The 21,944-nt window shown below is 53.6% G+C and overlaps 1 long non-coding RNA gene across 1 annotated transcript in view; it reads left to right on the forward strand.

Moving 5' to 3' along the window:
* LOC309857536 overlaps positions 1–21,944 on the forward strand; it is a 99,029-nt gene that overhangs the window by 36,044 nt on the left and 41,041 nt on the right. Inside the window, exons 3-4 of the long non-coding RNA XR_014307761.1 lie at positions 1,323–1,903; positions 20,020–20,600. This is a non-coding gene — a long non-coding RNA (uncharacterized lncRNA). The remainder of the gene's footprint in view (positions 1–1,322; positions 1,904–20,019; positions 20,601–21,944) is intronic.

The raw sequence follows: 21,944 nt of genomic DNA on the forward strand, positions 1-21,944 counted from the left end.
GTATAAAGGGCCAGATGAAATGGTCCTGTGTTCATTTCTCCATCTTTGCAGCTTTTCAGTGCAATTTATTTTTAGGTCGTGAAGTCCATGAAGTTCACGGAGTACATTCTAAATGTCTTAAAAAGCATTAATGTCTTTGTCCCAAGCTCCCTGGAACCCACCTTCCCATCTCCTTGGCATCTTGTCCATCTAAAGCTCTTTAGCATGCGTCAGACTCTTCCCGCGAGCGCCTCCTTCCAGCCCTTGGCAAACACCATTCTACTTTCTGTCCTTCGGAGTCCACTCTAGGTAGGTCCTAAGAGTGGAGTCCAAGTTGGTTATCTTCATGCATACTCCTCTCACTTAGCACACCCTCCTCAACGTTCGCCCACGGGGTGGCGCATGTCAATGTTTTTGTCCTCTTTAGCGAATGAATACTATCCCAACGTCTGTATATACAACATCTGTTCCTCCCTGGACAGATACTTGGATTGCGTTCATGGGTTAGCTTTTAGGAACCATGCTGCCATGAGAAGGTGTGCTCAGATAAGTCTCCAGGACCATACTATCCTGTTCATGAATGTGGGTACCTAGCACAGAAGGGCAAGTACTAAAACACATGGTAGTGCGAAAGTTGATTTTTTAAAAACGGTTTATTTATTCATTTGTCAGCGTGAGAAAGAGGCATGCAGAAGCAGGAGAAGTGGCAGGCAGAGCAGGCAGGGGAGAAGCAGGCTCCCGGCTGAGCAAGAAGCCCGATGTGGGACTCCATCCCAGGATCCTGAGACCTCAACAGACTGAGCCACCCAGGTGTCCCACTCAAGTTGATTTTTGTGAAGAGCTGTCATACTGATTTCACAAGCATGCCCTTAAACATTCCTACCACACCCAATCAGCAAGGTTCCTAATTCTCTTTATCTTTGCCATGGCTTGGTCTTTTCCTTTCTCCCGAGTGTTTTGTTTTGTTTTGTTTTGCTTTGTTGTGTTTTGTTTTGTTTTTCTTTTTCCATGGGGAGCCAACCTCATGGATTCATAAAGGTATCTCATTGCTTGCAATTTCCTTCCTTGCGTATAGCTTTGAGGTTATGTCTCTTGCCCATGTGTACATTCACACATCACATTTGACTTGTTTTTCTCTTGTTGTTGATGTTGTTGAGTTCCTGGGATCTCTAGATATTGTGGATATTGAGAACCTGCCAGATCCATGGTTTGCAAACATGCTTTCCCGACTTCTGGACTGTGCTTTCCCTTGGTTGATAACGTCATTCAAGTCACAAAGATTTTAAGTATCCTGAATGTCCAGGGTGTGAGTTTCCTTTTCTTTTCCATCCTGTGCCTTGCAGGTCGTATCCATGAAATCATTGCACAATCCTGTTTTGTGAAGGTGAGGAAGATGGATGCTGCGGCGCTCGGAATTCAGAGAGGAAACAGGATCGCTGGTGGAGGCAGGCAGCAGCAGGAACTGGAGACGCACAGGCCTAATGCTGGGGTCCTGACCAGATGCGATGGCGCGATGATAGGAATAGGTACCTTGGGCGAGCAGGAGCCGTGTACTGGAAATGGTACCCTGCCCATTTGGGGCACCACTGTGTGTGGTGATGGCAGCAGTGAGACATAGGACTGGACATGTCCCCAAGCTCAGCCCTTCTTCAAAGGGAGCCTTTTATTGCCACCTGCTCCAGTCCTGTTTGAAGGGTTTCTTAATCCGACGAGGGACATAGATTTATTCCACGACAAAGGGTGATGATAGTGGTGTGGTGACACCTGTCTCCGAGGAACTTCTCATCCCTCTATCATGAGCCACTGTGACAGGTGAGCCACTGTCTGGAGTCAGCCGCCAAGAAGGGGTTCGAATGCCTCAAGGACACTGGGAACAACCTCCAAGAGGGACCAGTCTGTCATTGCCATGCTGAGCTGAATTCAGGTAAGACCTTTGTACCCTTGTTGTGTGTTCCCAGTTCATGGTCACGTAGTTCTGCAGGTTCTTCTATGGGAGAGAGGGCAGGGCCGTGTCTGAAGGGGAGCTGGAGAGCTCTGGCACGTCCACGACTGAGATGGAGACTTTGCCCCTAGTCATCCCTCAAGTGAACAAAGGGATGGATGTCATGCAGCATCCACCTTCCAGCCAGTACTATTCATGCCACCTTTCTGGAAAACTTGTAGTGAGGCCCTTGGAAAGGTTGGGGGGGGGCGCACCTGTAGTCACTCCTGTGGCACATAGGGATATTACCTGCTTGGGGTGAGTCACCTTGAAGAAAAAAAGGGTTTGCCCCCTGTCAAGAGTGCTCCGAAATGACTAGAAGGGCATGAGGACTGCAACTGGTGAAAGCCTGTTTGAAAAACTTCTTTAGGGCTGAAAGGGGTAGAATGTCCTGAGCATTGCCTTTTCGTGAATAGGCTATGTCATTTCCTTGCTTGAGGGAAGAAAAGAAATCATCCCGTATTTTCCACTTTGAAAATCAAGGAAACACAGAACCTTGGATTGTATTTTGTTGTTGTTGTGGAAAGTCAGTAAGCCACCGTACAGTTCCTCATCAGCTTCCGAGGTAGTAGTGCCCAGCTGTTCATCAGTTGCGTTTCAACCCCAGTGCTCATCCCATCGCATGCCCTCCTTTATGCTCCTGCCCGAATTGTCCCATACCCGCACCCACCTCCCCTCCAGCAACCCTCTGCTTGTTTCTTTGCTTTTTTTTTTAATTTAATTTTTCTTTATTTTCAGGATAACAGTATTCATTATTTTTGCACCACCCCCAGTGCTCCGTGCAATCCGTGCCCTCTATAATACCCACCACCTGGTACCCCGACCTCCCACGCCCCCGCCCCTTCAAAACCCTCAGATTGTTTTCCAGAGTCTATAGTCTCTCAAGGTTCACCTCCCCTTCCAGTTTTCCCTAACTCCCTTCTCCTCTCTAACTCCCCATGTGCTCCCTGCTATTTGTTAGGCTCCTCTGCTTGTTTCTTAGAGAAGAGCCTCGCATCGTTTTTCTCCCTCTCTGGTGGCTTCCCATTCAGTTTTCCCTCCCTTCCCCTGTGATTATCAAATGGCTTCATGCATAGGTGGAACTTAAGACCCAGGGCAGGGGATCCCAGTGGGCTTTCTTTCAGTGAGGTTATTGTGTACCTTTCCATGTTTGGCCGCATTTCGCTTTTCCTGGGAACTGACCCATTCCAGTGATATGTGTCCATTGTGTGTGGGGGGACGGGGGTTCTTCATTCTTGCTCAGGGAGTTGGGATCCTGATGCTGGTGTCAGGAGAACCTCCTCTGTGTTCCTGTTCCACTGGTGCCCTTTGGGGCCTCCCTTTCCTTCTCTGGAAGACGATGAGAGATCCAGTTGTGCAATGTTTTCCAGAAGGCCCTTTAGCTCAGTCTTCCAGGGGCTAGAAATAGCCAGCTTTGGTTTAGTCCACCAAACACGGGGTAGCAATATTCCCTTCAACTACTCCATGAGGACACACAACCAAGGAGAATGGAAATACCAGAGGAGCGTAGCTCCAAGGGGACGTCGGTGAAATGGTTTTACGACAGCCAATATCATAGGAAGGTGTGTGTTTTCTGTGATCACAGAGGTGGGCACTGGCCTTTCCATATCAACAGATGTCACTTTTGTCTTTGGGCTCTTTCACTGATCTTTAAGGTGCATTCACGTACAGCCTGAGGAGACCTGATTGGGAAACTCTCAGAGCGTAATCTCATTTTGGTCTCCTAATACCCACCTTTCAAAGACAATTTTGAAAATACAGTCTAATGGACGTACAGTATTTTCGTCGTTTCAGTTGAAGAGTAGGGATTCAGGAATTCTGTATGTGACTCGGTGCTCAGCACAGTAAGTGTCTTCTTAATCCCCACCCCCTCTTCCACCCATCCGCCCACCTGGTTCCCAACAGTATGTTCCCTATATTTGAGCCGGTGTTTTTGATTGCCTCTGTTTCCTGATTCCCTTTATTCTTTTCTGTTTCTGAAAAGTCACACATGAATCAAAGCCCATGTTAACAAAACACCCACGGTTCGGTCCACAGTGGCTCCCAGGGTTCCCCATCCCTGCTCTGTACCTGCCTGTCTCTCCTCTGAGCGGTTGCTGAAAGGTTTCTGACCAAGGGAACATAGGGCAAGAGATGGTCTTTGACAGCTTCAAGCTTTCATGACCAAACCCGTTGTCACTTCCCTGGGACTCTCTTGTGTTCCATCGCTTTCTGCCCAGTATCCCGGAACTTCGCAAGCCAGCACTGGTGTTTCGAATGGCCTTGCACAGAGGCCACAGTGGAAGCAGCGTAGGAGTGCCCAGGCTACTAGGGAGAAAGGGACTCAAGCTCAGGATTTCGCTTCCACTGAACAAACTGTCTTTCCTGCCATCCTGCCTCCCTATACTCTGGAGGAGAAGAGGAGGAGAGGCCTGTGGGGGTGGACCAAGCCCTGCCTGGCTGTTGATCTTCCTGACAATCAAACACCTCTTTGTGGCTGCCAGACGGTTGCGCATCGATCTCTTCCTGGTGGTGAAAGAGAGGACGTTTTGTCCACTGGTCCGCTGGCAAGTTGTCTCTCCGTGTGCTCCGGGGACAGGTGGCCGGGGCATTAGCTGCGAGCATGCTGGAAGTGCAGAGTGTCAGGTCCCTCCCAGGGGTACTCAGTCGGAATCTGCCCTTTGCCGAGAAACCCTGGGCATCAGATCCTGAGAGGGTCGTCCCCCCAAAAGCACTGTGGAATGTTCCACAGAGGGAGCGCTAATGGGCCACCTTGATCCACCAGTGGGGAAGGGGTGGTTGTTTCCTGGGCCCTTTGGGCCATTTCTCTCTGCCGAGAACCCCCTGAAGGGTTGATTCCCCAGTGGCCCTGGTGGGGATGGTCCTGGGAGAAAGGAAAGAACACCCCCCAGGCTGGGACTTAGAGTCGAGATGGAAGCTAAGCCTGCACCCAACAGCAGGAGCTCCAACTCGCCCAGGCTGAGCGACTGCTCAGGAGCTCTGTGTTGTGCTTTGGCTAGGTCCTTATGTGTCAGCTGATGGTATTGGGGATTTTTCTTGTGGTGCTGGATCCTGTCTTCTTAGATTCCCTGGCGCTGTATCTGCAAGGTTGGGGACCCTTGGCGTGTCCTTTTGCTTCCATGTAATTTTGGACATCCTCTTTGGATTCCGGGTTGACCCAGTGCTGGTTGGGTAGCATGTAATTGAACTTCCATGGATTCGTGGTCTCTCCAGGGTTGCTCTTAGGGTTCATTTGGCGTTCCGTAGCATCGTGCTGAGAAAAGATGCGTGGGATGATATCCATCTTTTGGAGTTTGTTGAGACTTGGGTTGTGCCCTAACGTGTGATCTACTCTGGAGAATGTTCCATGTGCACTGGAAATCCAGCACTGCGGATGCTGCGGTTTCAGGGTGGAAGGTTCTGCATCTACGTGTTGAAACGGGTGCATCCCTCAAAGCCATAGATTCCCTGTTGATTGTCAGTTTGGATCCTGTGTCCATTAACTGATGTGGGGTGTTAGAGTCCCCCACTGCATGGTACGGCTGTCAAAGGTGACTTTATGTTTGTTATGCACTGTTGGATGCCTTTGGGTGCTCCCATGGTGCGTGTCTACATATTTCGAGATGTTCTCTCCTATTACATGGCCTCCCTTGCGAGGAAGTAGTGTCCTTCTCTGTGGCTTCGTACCTCCCCCCTTTGGTTCAGAGTCTGTTGTGTCTGGAGAGAAGGATTCCTACCCTTGCTTCGTTTCGCATCCATTTGCATGATAGACGCTTCTCCCCTGCTCACATTCCATGTGTGTGTTGGTCTACCGCGTCAGGCGAGTTCCCCATTTCAGACAAGTGAGTGGAACATGGGTGTGTCACCTGGTGGATGATGGAGACCAGGGACTTCAGAACCACCTGGACCTGACAGTGCCCTTGGCCAGCCAGGAGAGTGTGGGGTTTCTCTGGTCAAGGATCTGAACCTTTATCCTGGCAAGGGAGAACCAATCTCTGCTCCATCAGGCCCCAGCCAGGGAGCAGTGGCTACCATGGACCTGACCAAGAGGGTCAGGGGCCTGAAGGGCCCCACGGCCTTGCCAAGAACTGCGTAAGGAAATGCAGGATGGCTGGACATCCTAGCTCCTAGGTCAGCATAGACGTGAATAGAGCCAGAGACACCTCCCAGTTTCTTTCGTTTTTCTCCAGCCTCACCCAAAAGAAGCAGGGAAAAGGAATCCAGAGATCCTGGATAAGGATCCCAGGGGGATTCCAGTCTTGGTAAAGGGTGAACCTGGAGAGCCTCTAGGGAAACTGAGGACGGGACGTCCTGCCTGCCCTTCTTCCATTTACAAAATATCTTCCTCAGATTTTGGAGCTTCCACAGGCAGGGTTGAATCTCTTTGCATGTGTTTTCCCTACATCGTGCTGATGCAATTCAGGAGACTGAACTCGACAACCGTCAGTCCCAAATACTGGGTCCAAACCCGCACAAACACACGCACACGTAGCATATCCCCAAGGAAGCAAGACATCGTCCTCCTTGCTTTAGAGGGTAGAGTAGCAGCCCCTCTCCTGGGCAGCACATAGTTCTGGGGAGGGGAAGGAACTCTCCAGGACTCGCCTGGTCAGGGTTTGTTGCCTTCCTGGGGAAGGACCTGCAACGTCTCCATCTCAGGGGTCCTGAGGGCTGTGTCTGCTGTTTGCCCAGATGCCTGACACAGAAATGAACCTGTCCTCTGAGGAAACGGCATTGGGAGGTGCCACCAGTAATGAGTAGTGCCACCAGAAGTGAGGAGGGCTGGCTCCTCTCCTTTCTGCCCCATTGAATAGCTGCTGACTCTGTAAGATTTCTGGGTTCAGGAATGAAGAAGAGAGTCTGTACACGTTGTACATTACCGTAGGAAATAAAAGAACCAAACGCACACGTGGGCAGGTAGAGGAGAATATAAAAACCTTTATTATTATTATTATTATTATTATTATTATTATTATTACTACTACTACTACTATTATTATTTGGGTAAGAAAACTTTAATCCCAAGGGTTCTCATTCCTTTTTGTTGTTGTGGTGGTGGTGGTTGTGGTTAAATAACAACCCTTTAATTATATTCAATATTGCCCCTTCCAGAACAAGTAATTCTGTATGGGAGAGGAAGGGGTGTTGAGCAGCGGATGGGGCTCGTGCACCACAAGTAGCCCAGGGGCCGAGGGGCAATCCTTGGCTCAGCCAGTGTGCACGGGTTCAGGTCTGATGGTGGCTGTAGCCAGTGGTCCTGGTGCTTGTGTTCTGCTGGCCAGCTAGGACCGCGGCTCCAGCTGGCATGACAGGTTGTAGCTAAGGACAGAGGGACACCTGTGAGTTGAGCAGCAGCTGGCATTCAGGAGTCCCTCCCAGGGTTTTCCCACAGCTGGTGTCTGGCTGCCCAGGGAGCCCTAGAAGGAGGATCCCAGGCGGGGCCAGCAGAAAGAGTCCACCCCGACGTCGCCTGACCCAGCTCCTGAGTGGGCCTCACCTGTCCTCCTCGCTGAGCCGCTCCACAGCCCAGAACCAGGCCGTGAATGGATGCTGGGGCTCTAGGCAGTAATTCTCTGCCGCCGCCTGGAGCAGCATGATGTCCGTGAGGACTCGGTATTCCTGGGCCGGGACAGAGGCACAGGATGCACCCTGAGCCTGGGTGGGGAAGCTACAGGGCCAGGTGAGGGCCGAGCAGCGGGACAGGGGTCGGGTCCTGGGTCTTGGCACACATGACCACCCTCCTGCATGCAACTTCGTCTGGTCCCAAACTGTTCTCAGAGGCTAGTAGAATTAGCCCCTCCTCCATCAAGGGAAGTTCTCCTTGATGCCCTTGTGGATCCCTACTGACTGACTCGATGGGTCTTGCACTTCATTCTTAGCAACCTGTCCCAGGAAATGGGAGATGGAGGGGAGTGGATGGAGCCAAGCAATGTTCTTCCCAGGGGCGTCTCTGATAGGGTCTGCCTGCCCTTCCCTACAGCCAGGGCTACGTATGCTCACCTTATTCTTTTTGCGGTGGTTGATCTCATTGCCCTGGAAAGTAGACAACCATTGTCCTTCAGAAAGAGGCCCCCGGTCAGTCCTAGCACCTTACACCCACCCGTTCTGAGGCTGCGCGTAGGCCAGGACCCCGGAGTGGGCCGCCAAGCCACACACACAATGAGACTGGGGTTAGGGCAAGCCCTGGGGTCCAGCGGAAGGAAGACTGGGGGATGGTGAAAGGGCTCCCGGTCAGCACCCTGCAGCACAACACTCTGTGGTGACTGAAGGGAGCGGCAGACGCCTCAGGCAGGCAGGATCTGCTGGGCTCCTGAAGTGTGGCTGATGTGCAGGGTCCTGACTTCACTGTCCCCGACAGGCAAGGTCTGAGGGAGAGGCTGCAGCCCATGCACACAGAGCGCATGCAGCTTCACCTTCAGGATGCGCTGGTGCTTCCCCAGTCTTGGGCCACCCGTCTGGGTGCAGACTCCCTTCCCTCAGCACTGAGATGGGCGCAGACTCCCTTCCCTCAGCACTGAGATGGGCAAGAGATGCCAGTTCTTAGGGGCGGCTGTGAGGCTGTGGGGAAGGGAGGTCTCCGAAGGACTCAGAGCTCAGGGCTCAGTCCGGGGACTCTCTGCTCCCTGTCCTCAGGACTCTGGTCCCTCCTCCACAATCCTCAGGCTCACCCACCTCCAGGTAGTCCTCCATTGCTGTATCAAGCACCACCAGGTCGGAGAGGAAAGTGCCAAGGTATGGGACGACACCCTGTGTCATGAGGGGTAGGTTTGGGATGAGTCCCTGCTGTCTGGTGCCCACAGGGGCCCTCCCCGAAAAGACTTCAGCGTCCTGGCCCACCCCACTTTCCCACATGGAAAAGGGCCTAGGACCCTTAGTTGCTTCCCCTGGATTCGCTTTCCCCTCACCCTCCCAGAACATCAGACTCCTCCTAATCCCCTCCAGGGCCTGCTTTTTGAAATTCAAAAAACCCCCTGGCTATGGAGCCCCGGGCCCCTCCCCAGCCCCAAATCCATTCTCTACCCAGCCTGCTAGACTCCTTCCTCCTGGTCCCCAGGAAAGAAGACATTGAGCAACTGTGGCGGCAGGCAGGAGGTGGAGCTGGAGTGGCAGGTCCCACCTGTCCTGATCTGGACGCTTCTAGCCCTCAGGGAGGAGCCCCTCTCCCCTGGCCTTGGAGGCCCTGTCCCTCAGGCACACTCACCTTCTTGGGCAGCCCCTTCCGCGCTCTCTGCAGCTGCCTCACCAGGCTGGCCAGTTTGTTCGAGGGCCGCTTCTAGAGGGCCAAGGACAAGATCCTTGAGAGCAGAATAGCCTCAGTCCCCTTGCGCCCACCGTCTTGGACTGCAGACCCTAGACGTCCGACCTACGTCTGCTGATACTGACGCTCCATTCCCCTGAAGCATGCCACGAGTCCTTCTAGAACAATCTCAGCTCCCCCATTCAGTCCATGGGGGACCTGGAGCTTGGAGCCTGGCCTCCCTGAGCCTGTTTTCCCATGGGCAGAAGGGGGAACTCCACCTACCTCCTGCGGTCTCCTGAGCACTCAGGATCCTCTTAGGATCATCATTTTTGTGGCCCACAACCCATCCCCACCCCATCTGTGAGCAGGGGCCTGTCCTCTGGGCTGTCCGCGTTCATGTGGGCCCCCATGTGGACCTTCTCGATGGATGGACACAGAGAGACCTGAAATCTAGCCTAGGGAGTCTGGATGGGCAGCACCCGCTTGTCCCAGCCCCAGGGGGAATCTTCAGCCCAGGCTGTCAGCACATTCCTGCCAAAGGCTTCTGCTCCCCGAGGAATGCTTCAGGCCATTCCCTACTTCATCCACACAGGATCACGCCTCCTCCCACCCCTCTCCTGTCCTTGGAGCCCTGCACCTCCCGTGCTACCTTGATGAGTAGTTCCCTGCCCTGGGGGTTGCCTTCTGTGCAGAGCTGTTGGAATGTTCGGAAGCTCTTCCTGAAGAGAGGGAAAGAAGTTAGGCTCAGGGGAGTCCTAACGTGGCAGGGTAGAGTGCGAGTCCCTTTTCTTGGAGCAGCCCCGCATGTCCACGGGGCTGGCTGAGGGTTTGCTCTGGGCTGCTCTGAGCACTGGGGTCTTCGTAGGACATGGGAGGGCGTTCTCCTGGGCGTCCCCCTGGGCGTCCCTTCCCAGCTTAATTGAACAGCTCGGTTTGGGTGGGGTTCTGGCTGAACCATGGGCAGAGACTTCAGTGGCTGCCAAGTCACCACGTGGAAATATGGAATTCAGCTGAGGCCAGGGTGGGGCATGGAGGACATTGGATTTCTCAAGCAGGAGGCCTGGTGGCCTGTTCCCCAGGAAGGCTGAGAGGAGCAGCCCCGGGCCCAGGTCCTTTGGTCAGGGTTTGCTGCCTCCCAGGAGGTCCAAGCTGACTGAGGGGGGCAAAGGACAGGCCTGTGGGAGATCCCGCCTCCATCCTGGCCCCTCCTGCAGAGAAGCCTCCTCACCTGGAAACGTTGTCCCATGTCCTCTGCAGGCGGTGGATGGAGGCACTCTGCAGAGCCGCCAGGATGGCACGCAGGGAGGAGTAGTTCCCTAGGATCTGACAGGCCTGGGGGAGGGAGGAGAAGGAGCTGTCAGTGGGAGAGCAGGAGCCCCAGATGCTCGAGAGCTTTAGTGCCCCCCTCGGTTTAGGGCTCCCCCACGGGTGAAGCTGATGTCCAGGGAGCTGCAGAAGGGCACAGGTCAGCCCTAAAGAGGAACACTGCTGGCGAGAGGGAGGATTTTCCCTCACTGCAAAGGAGGCGTCACGTGGGAACTGAGCGTCCCAACGTTGGGCCATGCCCCCGGGAGGAAGAGCCTAGGGACCACAGGCCTTAGAGCAGGGCCTTCAGCCCTGAGAAGGGAGCGAGACAGAAGAGCAGTTCCCGAGGCTCAGGCGAGCCTCAGGGAGCTGGGCCTCCCACAGCATACCTTGGCCACCCGGATCCAGTGGCCCACCACCACGGCCCTGTCCCGGGCTGTCATGCTTGGGTCGCCAAGGCACGTGGTGACGATGCAGCTGGCCACAGCATTGAAGTGGGCGATGGTGGCCCGGACTGTGGGTGCCAGGTGCTCGTTGCCAGGCCTGTTCCTCCGGGACCAGACGGAGCCCAGGCACTGATGGGGCACCACCTTCTTGAACAGCTCCTAGGGGACAGGGGGAGGTGTGTTGAGCCCCACACATGTTCGCCCATGCAAGACTCATGTCCTCGGGAGGGGTCCCAGGTCAGAGCTGGAGCTCAGGAGGCTGCGAATGTGGCCGGAGCCTGCTTAGAGAGCCTGCATTTCATGCCCCTCTTCTTCTCCGAGGGAAGCCAGTGCGGGACGCCCCAGGAGCCAAGAGAGGCAAGGGAAGGGAGGGAGGCGTGTGCACCCTGATCATTCCATGTCCAGGGGGCCGCACCAGGTGGTGCTCCCAAGGGGGCATCTCCTCCTCCAAATGCTCATCCCTGCGGTCCCTGTCTCCTTACAGGTGCCCATTGTCACCTGGTGGCTGAAAGCATGGCTTTCCGTGTCTAGCCTGTCCTTCAGGACGCATCAGATGCCTAAGCCAGGTTGATGGTGCTCAGGCTCCCAGGCAGATGGGTGGGCGACCCATGGACGGGATTGCACACAGGGAGCTGCCCTCCTCCCCGCGGGGGACCAGAGCCTTCCCATTTACGGGCTCTCGCTTCTGAGTCATTGCATCTGCGTGGTACCTCTGCCTCAGTCCTTCTCAGTGCCTGTCTCCACAGTCCGCAGCTGGACAGTGAAAGCTCAGGTCTAAAAACCCTGATGGGTTTCCCCGGTCGGTTAGGGCTGCAGCTGAGATCTGGCCCTATATCCTAGGAGTCCACATCAGGGAAAAGCCGGTATAGGGCAGCGGAGAGCAGAAGAAAAGCCGGCCCTGCCCTCCTACCCTGGGGGCCCAGCTGCTCACCGCATCCATGTAGGTGAGCTGCTCTGCCACCAGCTTGGGAGGGAAGTCCAGGAGGTCAGGCTCCTTCTCTTTGAGCCGCTTCTTGGGTTGGCAGGATGCCTCTGCGGCTGGAGTGGGCTCAGTGGCACCTGCGACAGCTGGCGTGCAAACTCCCAGGCAAGCCGATGGCCCAGCCGTCTGTGCCTCAGGACCCGGCGACCATCCGTAACCTAGGAGCCCCTGTTCCAGTTCTGGAGCAGCCGGTGGAGGGGAGGCTGGCTCGGACCCTGAAGGTGATGGCTGATGCAGAGCCAGGGTTGCCTCTCGCTCCATGGGAGGCTCTTTGGCCGGCTCAGCTGCTGGAACGCGTCGCATAGCGGACACGGGGGTGGGAGTAAGGGGAACGATTCAGCCACATCACTGACACTCCATGTGCCTTTCCCTGAACAGGACGGATCCCATGGCCTTTCAAGGAATACCCAGCCCATGAGCCCCATCCCAGATGGCCTTCCCAGCTTGCAATGCCCCTTACCCTCCGCCTCAGCCTCTGTGAGCTGCAGAAGTTCCCGCTGCCTCAGCGGAACGGGGGCATGGGTGTTTAGGTCCCGGTCATGCCACGTGACGTGCACATAGGCCCCCTTGACCTCCACATGGGCAGTGTGCAGGGACTGCCCGATATCCTGCCGTGTCTGCTCAGGCCAGGTTCCCAAGATGGGACACAGAGTGCTGGGGAAAGTCAAATGTGGGGCAGAGTCAGAGACCTGGCCTTCCCTTCCTTTTCCACGCTACTCCCACAGCACCATCCTTTCGGTGTGGGCCCCACAGAATGGCGCCAGCCCACTTGCAACCCCTCTGGAGCTGTCCTTGCTGACTGCTGACCACGTGGGATGAGGGAGGGACCTCCCATAGGTCTGTCCTTTGGCCCCTCAGTCATGCATCCTCCCTGCAGACCAGTGTCTGGGCTTTGGTTGGAGGCCGACGGGTGAGTGGTCCGGTCCCCACCCTTTCTGTCCTTGGCCCCACTTGTGGTGGTCAGCGGAGGTGGATATGGATAGGGGCAGGCGGAGCAAGAATGGACCATCCAAGGGATGGCTGTTGTAGGCACCAACTCAGCCCACAATGGGCTCTGCTTCCCAGAGTGCTTGGCATCCCGTCCACACCTCTCTCGGACTCTTTGGCCTCTTCAGAGGAAGCTGCCCCACTAAGCTCTCCCATGGAAATCGAGAGTCCTGGGAGATCCATGGTTCTGAACATCCCTCGCCAGCAACATCCCCTGTCGCCTCCCACCCTGCTCTGTGGAGGCAGCAGGACCTCCTCTGGCACCCAAAGACCTATCCTGTTCTTCCTTGATCGTAGAGTGCATCCTCGTGGTCCCAAGAGAGGTGGATCCATTCATCCCTAGAGTAGGTCACAGAGATGCCCCATCTGATGAACGCTAGACATGCGTGCTTAGGATGTGGAGAGTGCCTATGTGACCCTGGGACGAGAATGGAGACCCAGACATTGTCTCTACGTTACCCATTCACTGCTCTTGGTGACTAGAGAGAGCCTGCATTCCTAGGTGCTTAAGAGCCATGATTGAATGAAATCATCCCAAACAGGACTTTGCAAATCCTGAGTGGCCCTTGGGCTGCTCTGCCTGCTCCCAGTGTCCCCTCGACCTGGGCACATAAAGGACCACAGTCAGGACCAGCTAGATGGCATCTCAGAGGTCCTTTGCCAATAGGAAAGCTGCCAGCTTTCCGTTTCCTTTCTCTAGACCCAGAAGGACCACAGGCCTGTGAGGGTTGAGCCTGAACGCGTCTTCCCTGGAGAGGGAAATGTTCAGCGCGAAGACGCCCAGCATGTCCAGCAGCCCTTTCTGCAGAGCCGGGCCCCAGAGAGGCGCGTGCCATGTTTCCTCCCATGACTCCCTGCAGTCGCCCTACGAGGTTCATCCTCTTAGCACCTCCACTTTTCCGGACAGGAGAGGGAAAGTCAGAGAGGTGCAGTGACATTCCCAAGTCCTACAACTAGTAGACGGAAGGCTCCCCCTTGTGCTGGCTATGAGGTGGGCACTCACCGAGGGAACTGGTGATCCCGGACCTGCCGGGCTGACGGGAACATCTGATAGATGGAGAACATGGTGGTGACGATTGAGAGGCTTCTATCCGGGAAGGATAGCAGCAGGGAATGTCTCCATCTCTGCACTGTGCCTTGTTTGAGCTCCAGCATCGTGCAGGCCTCGTCCGGGGACAGGGATGATGCCTTTTCCAGCAGGCAGACAAGGGGGCGGGGTGGGGAGCAACATAGTCAGCTTCAACGCCGTGAAGCCCCAGGAAGAGCAGGGTCTGGAGCTCAGACTGCATCCTCCCATCCCTTTGGGAACTTGGGCAAGACGACGAGGGACTTGTGTGCCCACCCAGAAAAAAGGTTCTTGGCTGAAAACCTAAAACCAACCTCCAAAGGACCCATCTAGGCTTAAATGTACTGGTGACTTCAACATGTGTGGTTCGCTGGACAGCAATAGCCTGTCTGTCTCTTCCTAGCCCGTATGAAGATCTGTATGTGTATGCCATGGAGTCATGAGGAAGGAGCCCTACTGTTGAGAGGAGAAAAGAGAGGTTGAGAATCTCCAAGCCTGCTCAAGGTCATCCGCGTTGGGTCTGAGATCTGTCCAAAGCATGGGCTACATGGCATTTCGCCTATGCTGATGCGGTTTGGCCTGTTGCTGTCAGGGGCAGAAAGGTTCAGGGGGAAACCACCTTCCTTGGCAGGCCCCAGGGCAGCCAGTTGTGTCTAGTCTGGGCTGTGGGCTGGCCCCGGTCATCTCTGGGTCCTGAGACTGGCCATGAACCTGGGCCCGTTCTCACCCCAGACCAGGACTGGATGTTGTTGGTGGCCTGAGGTCCCTGCTGCTTGTCAAGGGAGATGGAGTAGCTGAAGCCTTGCAGCAGCTCATGCCAGAGCCAGCTACCTGGGCCAGGAGGCATCGGAGGCCTTCCACCCAATCTTTGGGTCTACGGTCTGGCAGATGGAGTGACCCAAATCATCTGTGAGGACCCTTGAGGTGCCCTTTCCTTGCAGCATTGCTGGAATGGCAAGCAGTTTGAGTCACGTCAAGTTCCAGCAGCAATGCTAGACCGAGTCACTGTAGCAGACCACGTCCTTTAGAAAGGGGGACTGTGAGGACCTAGAGGGAAAGAGCCTGTGAGCTGGTGGACCTCCTAGGATTCGATGTGTTCTGAGAGTTGATACATTCCAGAAAGACCTGTAGAATGGCTTGATCCCACCGGCCCTTTTGTAGGTTCAATCACCCTATCTGGTATGAGGATTTAGAAGGGCGTGGGCCAGTTCTCCAGAACCCAGCTGGGTTCTCCACTTGTTAGCTGGCATGAGTAGGGAAAATCGTAAAACCCGTGGGAAAAGGCCAAGATACTCATGGCTTTGTGAAAAGCAACACAAGGCCAGAGGAAAGAAATCAAAACAACTTCCCCCCATGCCACGGAAAGCATTCACTCTATTCTCTACCAGTCCCACGTAGGTGAAGAGTGTCTTCCTCCCTTACTTACCCATAGGTGTGGCATATGTGCGGAGGTGTGGGTTACTCTGGGGTGGGGCCGGTGGAATAGTCAAGTGGAAACACTCTGGGAAGGCCCCAGGTTTGTCCCCATCGTTGCATGGGGGCCCTGGGTGTGGAGGAGCTTCTTCCTATTCTCACCTCAGAGCAGCACTGATCCTGGGTGGCCTGGGACACCTGACCCTTGTCCAGCGAGTTGGAGTCATTGAAGTCCCCAGCCAGCTCATTCACAGTCTCTGGGGTGCAGCTCTGAAAAGGCAGTGCCCCATAGACACAGGGCCAAGAGCCATTAGCAGCCTCCCGGAACATTGCCACCAGGGGACACCCCCACTAGACATCGTGTTCTCCAGTTCAGGCTAAGAGGGATGGCTGAAAAGACATTGAGCAAGGACGTAGCCAGAGGACACTCTAAGGCTCATGACTACCATGAGCCTTATCATTGTGTCACCCTCCCCTTTTCATCCAGCCTGCTATGACCTGGGGTATGAACATGACAGATGGGTCCAGCCTCCAACACCAGGCAGCTTGCTTCTGCCCAGGAAGGGCATATCCCTCATCCCCTGTCCCCACTTCTACAAACACACACACACACACACACACACACACACACACACACACACAAACAGGGAGAGAGAGAGAGAGAGAGAGAGAGAGAGAGAGAGATGCGCTCCCACACAGTAAGGGACAGTGGTGTGTGCCCGCTGAGGTGGGACCACAGTTGTTGCCCACTCTCCAGTGGGCTGCCCCGAGCTGCCTTGTGTTACCTGTTGGTGTCTCCGGCCCCATGACCAGAAGCTTCGGAAAAGAGGGCTGAAGCACTGTCTGCAACTGCAGTCATGTCTCTGGCTCTGGGCTCCTGTGGGCCCAGCACCCCTGGAAGTAGGAAGACAACAACTGAACATGGTGTTCTGTCGAAGGTCTCCACTCAAGTGTGCTGGAGAGCAGGTTGCCCTTTGAAAGTGGGTGCCTGGTTGCCAGAGTTCTAAGTTCAGTTGGGGCCTATCATGAAGAATATGAGGTCACGCTTTCAGGATTCTAATACCTGGGGCCCTTCCTAAAGTCACCCCCTCTCTGCAGCCCCTTCACTTGGCTCTTGACCTCTCTTCCCCGGGACTGTACACAATGAGCCAAAAGTGCCAGAGGCACCATGCTCTGGAATTGGCACTCAGGTCCTCCCTTTCAGGAGACAGAGCTGAAGTCAGACGTTTGTTCTCTGTCCTTTCCCACTCCTGTGTCCTCAGTCATTGTGTGTCTCCCCTAGTGCCCACATTCCCAACCTGCATAGTGGGGACCAGGGAGAATCTAGTTCCTTGGGACATCTTAGGGTGTATGTAGACCGTATTTGTGGTATGTGTGCGACGGTGTCACGGGAAATCAGAGGCACACATAGAAGGCCAGATGAATTGCAGGAAGGGGTGGGACGTGGCCTGGAGGAACGCTGCGAGGAGGCCTGGGTCCCGGCTTTGTGTCGTTTTGGAACCGTCCCTTTCCCTCTTGGCGTCATTATAATGGGGCACCATGATGGGGTGGAAATGCACGAAGATGCAGACTTTGTCATCCTCGGTAGTGAAACGGTTCAGTTGTTTCCCACATAGCTTTAGAAGGAGACCTCTTTCCCTCGTTCTGGTATATGAGGGGAGCAGCCTTCACAGTGGCTCCCAGGGATCCTGACCTGTGGTGGAGGCATCACTCTGCAAGCTCTGGGTGGTTAGCGAGTGGCTTCTGAGCCACGCGATGTACTTACTCAACGTGATGAAATAGCATGCCTCGTGTTTCTCTAGATGTCAGGCAAGGAGTTTCGCACTTCCTAGTTTCTTTGCTCATGGTCCACTTCTCCCTTGTTCCCCTTTTCTTCTCGGAATCTGAAGCGAAAAACATGCCCAGATGGTTGGCGCTGCCATCTATCGAGGCTCACAGTGCCAGGATCGGAGGCAGTGGCAAGGCCAACATGCGCCCAGAAACTCAGATTCTGAGTTGAATGGCTCCCCGAATGATGGGTGCTAAGTTGGGGAAAATCCTCTGCTAGTCCAGCCTCAGTTACAACCACAGGCTCACAAGTATGGTGATGTGGAGGAAGCATGCGGAATTGTGCCTCCATTCCTCTTCTGCAACAACTGTGGGGCATTCAGTCCATGCATTTGAAGATGCAGGGTATTGGGGCAATGCCGTTGCAGAGGGACAAGAGATCGCTACCTGTCTCCCAGGCCTGAGGCCCTGTCCCTGCCTTCCTCACCACCCTCTGCTCTGCTCCCAGTTGCTCTCCAGCCACACTGGATGCCTCTTTCATGTCCTCTGGCCAACCCAGCTTCTGGTAGTGAGGCTCTAAGGCAGAGGTGCCTTCCCTCTTCATGACACAGGGCAGCCAGACTTGTGTGGGACTAGCTGTCCTCAGCGCTGTCCCCCTCAGTGAGGCCTTTCGGGCCTTTCTCTCCAATGACTCTGCAGCCCTCTTTCAGAGTATTCTTCGTTTGTCTCACGGAACGCTTGCTCTTTTCTTTCGCATGGCACTGTTTGGTGCGTTGGTCCATCTCTAGACTGTGGGACCCTCCATACTGTGTTGCACAGTGACTTGTGCCAGTGTGCATTCCCACGGATGGTGTCCAAGGGTTCCCTGTTCTCCCTGTCCTCACCGGCATTTGTTAGCTCCTATGCTCCCAACCAACAATCTACCGTAGGATCCCAGAGTTCCACGCCTGGGAACATACTCCTAGACAGCCAAGGAATATGGCCAAGAACTCCCTGCGCCCACCCCCATGGTCAGGAATCCTTGTGAACACCGCTTATTCTGGTCATCCTTTTAGGGCCTAGGAACATGAAGTCATTGTGTTGTGTAGCTGAGACGTGCACAGTGCTCGATGTCAGTTCTTTCAATCCAACTGGGGCCGAAAATATTTTACTATTCATAATGAGCCTCGGGAAAGTTGACTTGGTAAAGGAATGACACGTAAGCAAAACTGGAAACAGCAGAAGCTAAAGTCAGTAGATGACGACAGGCATAGGAACACCCAAGCCCTTGCATCAACAATGGGTTCTGAGTGGGGGGAAAAAATCAGGGAAGGAAAAATCAAGCAGACGAAGGAGAATGTTCAGTTTGGGTTCTGTTTGAAAACATGATCAAGGAATAACAGGTCTCAAGAAATTAACTCTGAAAAATACCTTCTCACATAAAGTTGTCCCGGGTGGGGCAATTCTGTCTTTCAACCTCGAAGTAGGCACAGAAGGACATTTTGTTGGCTCCATGTTGTCTCAAGGAAAATGGCAGAAGTCGAATGGCTGAGAGAGGACCTACCTGGAAAGGGTATAAAGGGCCAGATGAAATGGTCCTGTGTTCATTTCTCCATCTTTGCAGCTTTTCAGTGCAATTTATTTTTAGGTCGTGAAGTCCATGAAGTTCACGGAGTACATTCTAAATGTCTTAAAAAGCATTAATGTCTTTGTCCCAAGCTCCCTGGAACCCACCTTCCCATCTCCTTGGCATCTTGTCCATCTAAAGCTCTTTAGCATGCGTCAGACTCTTCCCGCGAGCGCCTCCTTCCAGCCCTTGGCAAACACCATTCTACTTTCTGTCCTTCGGAGTCCACTCTAGGTAGGTCCTAAGAGTGGAGTCCAAGTTGGTTATCTTCATGCATACTCCTCTCACTTAGCACACCCTCCTCAACGTTCGCCCACGGGGTGGCGCATGTCAATGTTTTTGTCCTCTTTAGCGAATGAATACTATCCCAACGTCTGTATATACAACATCTGTTCCTCCCTGGACAGATACTTGGATTGCGTTCATGGGTTAGCTTTTAGGAACCATGCTGCCATGAGAAGGTGTGCTCAGATAAGTCTCCAGGACCATACTATCCTGTTCATGAATGTGGGTACCTAGCACAGAAGGGCAAGTACTAAAACACATGGTAGTGCGAAAGTTGATTTTTTAAAAACGGTTTATTTATTCATTTGTCAGCGTGAGAAAGAGGCATGCAGAAGCAGGAGAAGTGGCAGGCAGAGCAGGCAGGGGAGAAGCAGGCTCCCGGCTGAGCAAGAAGCCCGATGTGGGACTCCATCCCAGGATCCTGAGACCTCAACAGACTGAGCCACCCAGGTGTCCCACTCAAGTTGATTTTTGTGAAGAGCTGTCATACTGATTTCACAAGCATGCCCTTAAACATTCCTACCACACCCAATCAGCAAGGTTCCTAATTCTCTTTATCTTTGCCATGGCTTGGTCTTTTCCTTTCTCCCGAGTGTTTTGTTTTGTTTTGTTTTGCTTTGTTGTGTTTTGTTTTGTTTTTCTTTTTCCATGGGGAGCCAACCTCATGGATTCATAAAGGTATCTCATTGCTTGCAATTTCCTTCCTTGCGTATAGCTTTGAGGTTATGTCTCTTGCCCATGTGTACATTCACACATCACATTTGACTTGTTTTTCTCTTGTTGTTGATGTTGTTGAGTTCCTGGGATCTCTAGATATTGTGGATATTGAGAACCTGCCAGATCCATGGTTTGCAAACATGCTTTCCCGACTTCTGGACTGTGCTTTCCCTTGGTTGATAACGTCATTCAAGTCACAAAGATTTTAAGTATCCTGAATGTCCAGGGTGTGAGTTTCCTTTTCTTTTCCATCCTGTGCCTTGCAGGTCGTATCCATGAAATCATTGCACAATCCTGTTTTGTGAAGGTGAGGAAGATGGATGCTGCGGCGCTCGGAATTCAGAGAGGAAACAGGATCGCTGGTGGAGGCAGGCAGCAGCAGGAACTGGAGACGCACAGGCCTAATGCTGGGGTCCTGACCAGATGCGATGGCGCGATGATAGGAATAGGTACCTTGGGCGAGCAGGAGCCGTGTACTGGAAATGGTACCCTGCCCATTTGGGGCACCACTGTGTGTGGTGATGGCAGCAGTGAGACATAGGACTGGACATGTCCCCAAGCTCAGCCCTTCTTCAAAGGGAGCCTTTTATTGCCACCTGCTCCAGTCCTGTTTGAAGGGTTTCTTAATCCGACGAGGGACATAGATTTATTCCACGACAAAGGGTGATGATAGTGGTGTGGTGACACCTGTCTCCGAGGAACTTCTCATCCCTCTATCATGAGCCACTGTGACAGGTGAGCCACTGTCTGGAGTCAGCCGCCAAGAAGGGGTTCGAATGCCTCAAGGACACTGGGAACAACCTCCAAGAGGGACCAGTCTGTCATTGCCATGCTGAGCTGAATTCAGGTAAGACCTTTGTACCCTTGTTGTGTGTTCCCAGTTCATGGTCACGTAGTTCTGCAGGTTCTTCTATGGGAGAGAGGGCAGGGCCGTGTCTGAAGGGGAGCTGGAGAGCTCTGGCACGTCCACGACTGAGATGGAGACTTTGCCCCTAGTCATCCCTCAAGTGAACAAAGGGATGGATGTCATGCAGCATCCACCTTCCAGCCAGTACTATTCATGCCACCTTTCTGGAAAACTTGTAGTGAGGCCCTTGGAAAGGTTGGGGGGGGGCGCACCTGTAGTCACTCCTGTGGCACATAGGGATATTACCTGCTTGGGGTGAGTCACCTTGAAGAAAAAAAGGGTTTGCCCCCTGTCAAGAGTGCTCCGAAATGACTAGAAGGGCATGAGGACTGCAACTGGTGAAAGCCTGTTTGAAAAACTTCTTTAGGGCTGAAAGGGGTAGAATGTCCTGAGCATTGCCTTTTCGTGAATAGGCTATGTCATTTCCTTGCTTGAGGGAAGAAAAGAAATCATCCCGTATTTTCCACTTTGAAAATCAAGGAAACACAGAACCTTGGATTGTATTTTGTTGTTGTTGTGGAAAGTCAGTAAGCCACCGTACAGTTCCTCATCAGCTTCCGAGGTAGTAGTGCCCAGCTGTTCATCAGTTGCGTTTCACCCCCAGTGCTCATCCCATCGCATGCCCTCCTTTATGCTCCTGCCCGAATTGTCCCATACCCGCACCCACCTCCCCTCCAGCAACCCTCTGCTTGTTTCTTTGCTTTTTTTTTTAATTTAATTTTTCTTTATTTTCAGGATAACAGTATTCATTATTTTTGCACCACCCCCAGTGCTCCGTGCAATCCGTGCCCTCTATAATACCCACCACCTGGTACCCCGACCTCCCACGCCCCCGCCCCTTCAAAACCCTCAGATTGTTTTCCAGAGTCTATAGTCTCTCAAGGTTCACCTCCCCTTCCAGTTTTCCCTAACTCCCTTCTCCTCTCTAACTCCCCATGTGCTCCCTGCTATTTGTTAGGCTCCTCTGCTTGTTTCTTAGAGAAGAGCCTCGCATCGTTTTTCTCCCTCTCTGGTGGCTTCCCATTCAGTTTTCCCTCCCTTCCCCTGTGATTATCAAATGGCTTCATGCATAGGTGGAACTTAAGACCCAGGGCAGGGGATCCCAGTGGGCTTTCTTTCAGTGAGGTTATTGTGTACCTTTCCATGTTTGGCCGCATTTCGCTTTTCCTGGGAACTGACCCATTCCAGTGATATGTGTCCATTGTGTGTGGGGGGACGGGGGTTCTTCATTCTTGCTCAGGGAGTTGGGATCCTGATGCTGGTGTCAGGAGAACCTCCTCTGTG

The sequence above is a fragment of the Mustela nivalis genome (assembly GCF_964662115.1).
Source record: "Mustela nivalis genome assembly, contig: HAP1_SCAFFOLD_854, whole genome shotgun sequence".
NCBI lineage: Eukaryota > Metazoa > Chordata > Mammalia > Carnivora > Mustelidae > Mustela > Mustela nivalis.